Genomic DNA, 7,396 nt, shown 5'->3' with positions numbered 1-7,396 from the left:
TCACTTCTCCCCTACCCTCATGGTATTGCTACTCTCATCATTGGTCCTTAGGGGTTTTCTGTCCTGGATTCTGTGTGTTGAGAGCTCTTATCTGTACCTCTGTATATGCTCTGGTCTAACCAGATTTGTAAGATAGAACTGGGATCATGATAGTGGGGGAGGTGCTGTACTACACCTTGGCTGGCTTGTTCCTTCCTTGTGACTCTTCTGTGAGGGGATGTTTAATTGTTTACTGATGGAGTTTGGGTCTCCATTATGATCCCCCTGATTCGCATTGAAGTGGTTGTTTGTTTTGGGTCTTCTGATGCCTGATACCTGATCCCGTTGACACCTCGCTCTCACATGGGTTGGTGTGCTTCTTCCATGTGGGCTTTGTTGCTTCCCTGCTAGATGGCCACTTGTTTATCTTCAAACCCCAGACACTACATCTTGTAATATCCAGGAACCATCAGCTTTCTTCATCATATTAGCTTATGCACCAATTTTGCCTTCAGCGATCATGTTGGGAAGGTGAGCATCACAGAATGCCAGGTTTTTATTGTGATCTGTGTGTCAGGGGTGGCGGTGCTGGGTTTGGGGCAGGGGATGGAGTTTACAGAGAAAGTTGATTTTCCACTCAACAATTTAAATTCCTTTTGATTTGTCACAACGATGGGATTCCCCATGGTGGGATAGCACTCTTCCCATCCCCACCCTGTTTGTCATGTCCATATGTCCTCCTTGCCTGGCCTCTTCTTTTGGGCTTTATTCCTAGGCAAATGCTCCCATTTGATCTGCACAGTTTGTGGTGCTAAAGACTGTGTCTCTCTGGTGTGCCTGTTCACCTGTGTGTGACTGGAAGGTGAACCCCAGGGGTGAGTTCAATGTCAAACTTGGAAGGTGTCTAGGGGCCACAGTTTCCATCATACCAGTAAGCCTGGCCTTTCTGATGAGCTTACGTTTTGTGCCACATTCCTCTTCCACGCACTCTACCAGGGACCTTTATTATCTCTTCCAGAGGAGCCAGCCATGGTAGCCGGGCTGCGTCTAGTTCTGATATCAGGGTTGTGGAGGCCAGGGATTCCCATGGTCCACTAGTCAGCTGGACTAATTGTTTCAATGTGTCTTCTATCTTCTTCACTCTTTCTTTTCTTGGAGCAGGAAGAGGCCACTAGTTGTACCTTAGATGGCTCCTCATAAGGTGCCAACTTTTATGACTACAGGTGCTACCTATTAAAGTAAGACATAGCACATTGTCTTTTTGAACTGTTATGCCAATTGACCTTCATGTCCCCCGAGTCTATGGTCCTGAACTCCCATGCCCGTGACTCATTTCTTCAAGGCATTAATGAAGTTTTCATAACGTTGCCCCTGTACCCTCTTACTATATTTATGGAGATATTTGCAGCACATAATATATATGGGGAAACATAGCTTGTCAAACCAATATATATTTGTGGATGTAGTCCCATTCATCTCCCCAAATCTCTAATGTATCTAATCATAGATTATTGCTATTACGGCTCCTGCAGGATTGTGTGTGTGATAGTGTTTACCTCTGGTGCCTCTTATGCTCCTTCCAGAGTCTTCCACTGTCCTGATCATTTTGTGCTACCCTCTCTCTTACTGTATATGGATGCTTCTGAAAGTTCATGGAAGAATTCTGATTTTTCAATGCAGTGTTTCCCTTCACTTTAGTTCATATATATCTACCCTCTTATTGTTGTTATTAGGTGCCATTGAGCCAGTTCAGACCCACAGCAGCCCCACGTACAACAGAAGGAAACCCTGCCCAGTCCTGCACCCTCCTCACCACTGTTCTTATGTTTGAGCTCATTGTTACAGCCACTGTGCCCATCCATCACGTAGAGGGCCTTCCTCTTTCTGTCGCTGCCCCTCTACTTCACCAAGCCTGATGTTCTTCTCCAGGCACTGGTCTCTCCTGGCAACATGTTCAAAGTACATGAGATGAAATCTCATCCTCCTCCTCTTTAAGAAGCTGTACCTCTTCTAAGACAGATTTGTTTGTTCTTTTGATAGTCAATATTCTTTGCCAGCACCATAACTCAAACACATCAATCTTCCTTGGTCTGTCTCCCTTATTCAATGTCCAAATTTCACGTATATGAGTTGATTGAAAACACTATTGTTTGTGTTAGGAGCACCTTAGTCCTCAAAGTACCTGCCTTTCCACACTCTAAAGAGGTCTCATACAGCAGATTTAGCCAAAGCAACTTGTCTTTTAATCTCTTGAATGCTGCTTCCGTGAGCATTGATGTGGATCCAAGCAAAACAAAAACTGTCAATCTTTTCTCCATTTATCATGATATCATATTTTGGTCTGGTCATCTACTGGTGAGGATTTTGGTCTTCCTTCCATTGAGTCATAATCCATACTGAAGGATGAAATTCTTGATCTCCATTAGCAAGTGCCTTATGTCCTGTCACTTGCAGCTAGCAAGGTTGTGTCATCTGCATATTTCAAGCTGTTTATAAGCCTTCCTCCAGTCCAGATGCCACATTCTTCTTCATAAGATCCAGCTTATCTGATGCTCAGCATACAGATTGAACAAGTATGATGAGAGGAGACAACCCTGGTGTACATTTTTCTTGATTTTAAACCAGGCAGTATTACCTTGTTCTGTTCTCACAACTCTTAGTCCACGTACAGCTTCTGCAGGAACACAGTGTGTCCTCTTCAGGAATTCCCGTTCTTCTCAAGGCTGTCCAATTTGTTACGGTCCACACAGCCACATGCCTAGGCACAGTCAGACACACACAAGTAAACATCTTTCTGGTAGTCTCTGCTTTCCGTCGAGATCCATCTGACATCAGCTATTATATCCCTTGTTCTGAATCAGAATCTGGCCTGAACCTCTGGCAGCTCCCTGTCAATGTGTGGCTGCAACTGTGTTGGATGATCTTCAGGAAGACCATTACGTGTAGGAGATGAAATGAAATGGTTGTATAATTTGAACATTCTGCTGGATCACCTTTCTGTTGGGTCATCTTTCTTTCTTTTCTTCTTCAGATATGGATCTCTTCCAGTCAGTTGGCCAGGTAGCTGTCTCCCAAATTTCTTGGCATAGACCAGTGAGTGCTTCAAGTGCTTTATCAGCTTGTTGGATATTTCAATTGGTATCCTGTCAAGTCCTGGAGACTTGTTTTTGTCTAATGCTTTCAGTGAAGCTTGAACTTCTTCCTTCAGCACCATTGGCTCTCCCTCATATGCTCCCTCCCGGAACGATGGAATGTCGACTAGTGCTTTTTGGTCCAGTGATTCTGGGTATAAGCTCCATCTTCTCTTGATGCTTCCTGCATCATTCAATATTTGGCCTATAGAATCTTTCCATATTGCAACTCAAGGCCTGGATTTTTCTTCAGTTCTTTCAGTTTAAGATATGCTGAATGTGTTCATCCATTTTGGTTGATTAACTCTAGGTCTTTGTACATTTCATTATACTAGTTTACTTTTTCTTTTGAATGTTATTTTTAAAAATCATTTTATTGGGGCTTGTACAATTCTTATCACCATCCATACATTTATCGAGAGTATCAAGCACATTTATACATTTATTGCCATCATCATTCTCAAAACATTTGCTTTCTACTTGAGCCATTGGTATCAGCTCATCATTTTTTCCTCCCAGCCCATCCCTGCTCCCTCATGAACCTTTGATAATTTATAAATTATTATTATTTTCTCATATAGTTTACTTTGTCTTATCAAGCTGCCATTTGAAATTTTCTGCTTGCTCTTTGGCTTCAGCTTCTCTCCCATTTGTCTTAGCTACTCTACAATTAAAAGAAAGTTTCAGAGTCCCTTCTGACATCCACTGTGATCTTTTCTTTCTTTCCTGTCTTTTAAATAAAAAGCCTTTTGCTTTCGTCATGAATATTCTTTGGCTTATCCCACAGCTCATCAGGTCATTGGTGCTCAGTGCAACAAATCCGTTCTGGAGATGTTCTTAAGACTAGGGGACTAGCCTCAAGGTCCTGTTTTGGCTCGTGTGGACTTGTTTTCATTCTCTTCAGGTTCTATCTGAACTTCCATAGAAGGAACTGATGGTCTGCTTCACATTCAGCTCCTGGTCTGGTTTTAGTTGCTGATATTGAGCTTCGCCAGCATGTTTTTCTACTGATGCAGTCAATTTGATTTCTGTGTATTCCATTCGTAAAAGTCCATGTGTATAGTTTGCTCTTAGTGTCGTTGAAAAAAAGGTATTTGCTATGAACAAGTCATTGGTCTTTCAAAATTGTCATGTGGTTACCAGCTTCATTGCTATCACCAAAGCAGATTTTCCAACTCTTGTCCTTCCTGTTTTCAATTTCTGCATTCCAATAATCAATAATTATCAATGTATCTTGAATGCATGTTTGATCAATTTTAGACTGAAGATGTTGGTAAATTCAATTTCTGCATCTCTAATTTTAGTGGTTGCTGCATAAATTTGAATAATAGTTGCCTTGATTGGATTTCCTTAAATTCAGATAAATATAATCTTATCACAAACAGCACTGTACTCCATGATAGAGCTTGAAATTCCTTTTTGACGAGTAGTAATGCAACCTCATTCCTCTTTATTGCATCATTCCCAGCATGGTAAACCGTACGATTTTGTGATTCAAAATGGCTAATGCCAGTCCATTTCAGCTCATTAATGTCTAGGATATTGATCTGAGTGCATTCTATTTAATTTTTACCACTTCTATCTTCCTAGATTCATGCTTCATAACTCCAAGTTGCTATTAGAATTTTTGCAGCTGTTTGTTCTCATGTTAAGTTGTGCCTGTCAGCAAGTGAAGATCCAGAAGCCTTTACTCCCACAGGCTTCAAAACAACAACCCCTCTAATTAGTGACTCTCCTTCCTCCTTCACCCACTCTTGATAACGTTCAAAGAGTTTGTTATAGTTTAGTTGTCTGCTGCTATAAACATGTTTGCTTCTATTATAGATTAGAGGTCAGAAGGTCAAACTCACCCATGGCTCTGTGGGAGAACAGATTGGTGATCTGCACCTGCAAAGATTTCAGTCTAGAAAAACTGCTAGGGCAATTCTACTCTGTCACCAGGGCCTCCAAGCTGTCAAATACACAGCTGTGTTCCTGGGCATCTTGTGCACTGCTGTGTCTGCGGACTCCCAGCTGTGCCTGATGGCAGCTATCTAGTGAGCCCTATGGATGGTGGGAAGAGACTGTCGTGATCCACAGGGGTTTTATTAGTAAATTCTCGGCAGCAGCTCACCTGACCTTTCATCCTAGTCCATCCCAACACCAGGTTTACGGGCACTTCTTATATACCTGTCTCTAAGAGTCAAATAGACGTGTGAACGAAATGGCACATTTCCTTTAAAAGTCAACTTATTTTGAAATAACCTAATCACACAATATTAACTGACAAGTGAAATTGTGTGATACTATATATTTATATAGAATTTATAATATTTAACATTATACATTTGAGATAGTGCGTTCGACGTCTTGTAAGGCTCATTTGGGCAGGTCAATAGGAAAGCATTTTCTGTCTTTATATTTGATGTTTACTTTCTAAGAACTTTTTGACTATGCTTATATTTATTACTGAAGAAATACTTTTATGAATGAAACTGATTTACTGGGATTAATACTTAATTTACATTTGTGTCAAATTGATGCGTATCCAAAGAAGTCAGTATACCACACAGATAATTTTGAGATTCGAAGGTATGGTAGTTACATAATTTCGTGTCAACTTGAAGGTATAAAAGTGTAGGGGTGGAGTCTGGCCTGTCAATCAGGGCAAAGCCTGATGGTACCTTTTTGTGGGCGTGACCTCATAAGGAGGGTCCTGGGAACTTCTCCTCTCTCTCTGCTTTCACCTTCCTGTTGATGCCACATGGAGACTTGCGCAAGCCCTGTGATGTGGCCATTGAATTTATGCAACCTTGCACCCACCGGCCAGTGATCTTCCTGCATTCTGCCTCATTGCATGGGCTGCGTGAGTCTGATGAGCGACTTATGTACTAGTATAGGATCTATGGACTTGAGTTGGACTGGACTGGGGTATTCTCTTGATGTATAATTAGTTATTGATATAAAACTTTCTTATACATATGAGTGTCACTGAATTTGTTTCTCTAGTCAACCTGGTCTAACACAGAAGGCTTAGAAGAAAATGAATAATCTGGATGTATATTTGCCTCATTAAGTGAATAAAAGTCAACATAGATGGCAGGAGGTAAAGGTAAATGGTTACTGTAATTTTCGTTGAGGAAATCAAAACCCTTCAAGATGGTGGGTCTTGTAAACCCAGTGTTCAGTAAGGAAGCCCTGCGGAAAACCTTCAGCATCAGAGCAACACGCAAGCCTCTGTGGACAGACACATGGTAGCCAGGCACGAGGTGCACTGGCTGGGAATTGAAGCTGGGTCTGCCCTGCGGCAGGGGAGGACCTACCCTGAACCCCCACTGCCCTCAGTGGGCACTCAGTTGTGGTTTCGCTGTTTGCCTGCACTAGTGATTGCATAGGAAATGTGCCTCGAAGGTTGCCGTGAGGGTTAAGCGATGACATGATCCACGGACGAGTGTGCTTTGTAAACCATATACTGCTGCTGCTTTATGTAAACATATCACATATTAGTTTCTGACCAATGGAGAAAGGTGTTCTTTCTCAGTTTGTAAGATAGACACACTCCTGTTATCTAAGGTACAAAGAAACTAAGGAGAAGAGTTGGGCAATTGTAAGTTATTTCAAATCTCACAGCCTACAAATAGTCCGGGTAAAGTAGGCTACACTTACCTCCAAGCTCAGAAGCCAAAGTTCATTGCTCAACATTACCATGACTTTGGAAACAATCTGTGGTTTTCAGTAGCAGAGGTAAATCTCCATATAAGGTCAGATGAAGAAGTCAGAGGTGAATTCCCCATGCTCTAAACATAGCCACACTATCTAATACCTTAGCATTTTTTAAAAGATGGGAGAAATTGATATAGATGAAACTATTGGGTCTAAATTGAGATATGCAAATAACGACTTTACATTCATACAGAAAAATACCAGGCGACACCTCTCTAGGTGTTTCAATCTTTGTGTGTCAACACCTTGAACAAGGCCTTGAGGCCACCGATCAAATGGCCAGCAGTCTGAGGGCCAGGAGAGAATGGTATTTTCCTGGTATCGTCTGAAAATGTTTTATAGTAGGGCTGTGCAAAAAGAAATGAAATGCCATTACTAAATCATAGAATCCCTAAGTTCTTACTTGCATACTGAAGAGCGAAGAGACAATGATTGGTTTAATCCTACACACATAGGTGCCGATTCTTGGTCCCTGGTGGGAGGAGGCCTGCCGCACCAGAACTGTAGGTGCTCCTCCTTAGAGTGAGAGTTCACCAAAGACAAGAACAGGCGCCGTGGCCAACAGCACTGAGAACACACACTTA

The sequence above is a fragment of the Tenrec ecaudatus genome, chromosome 7, assembly GCF_050624435.1.
Source record: "Tenrec ecaudatus isolate mTenEca1 chromosome 7, mTenEca1.hap1, whole genome shotgun sequence".
Taxonomy (NCBI): Eukaryota; Metazoa; Chordata; class Mammalia; order Afrosoricida; family Tenrecidae; genus Tenrec; species Tenrec ecaudatus.
The sequence above is the reverse complement of the archived record's forward strand: the minus strand, read 5'-3'. Positions refer to the sequence as shown.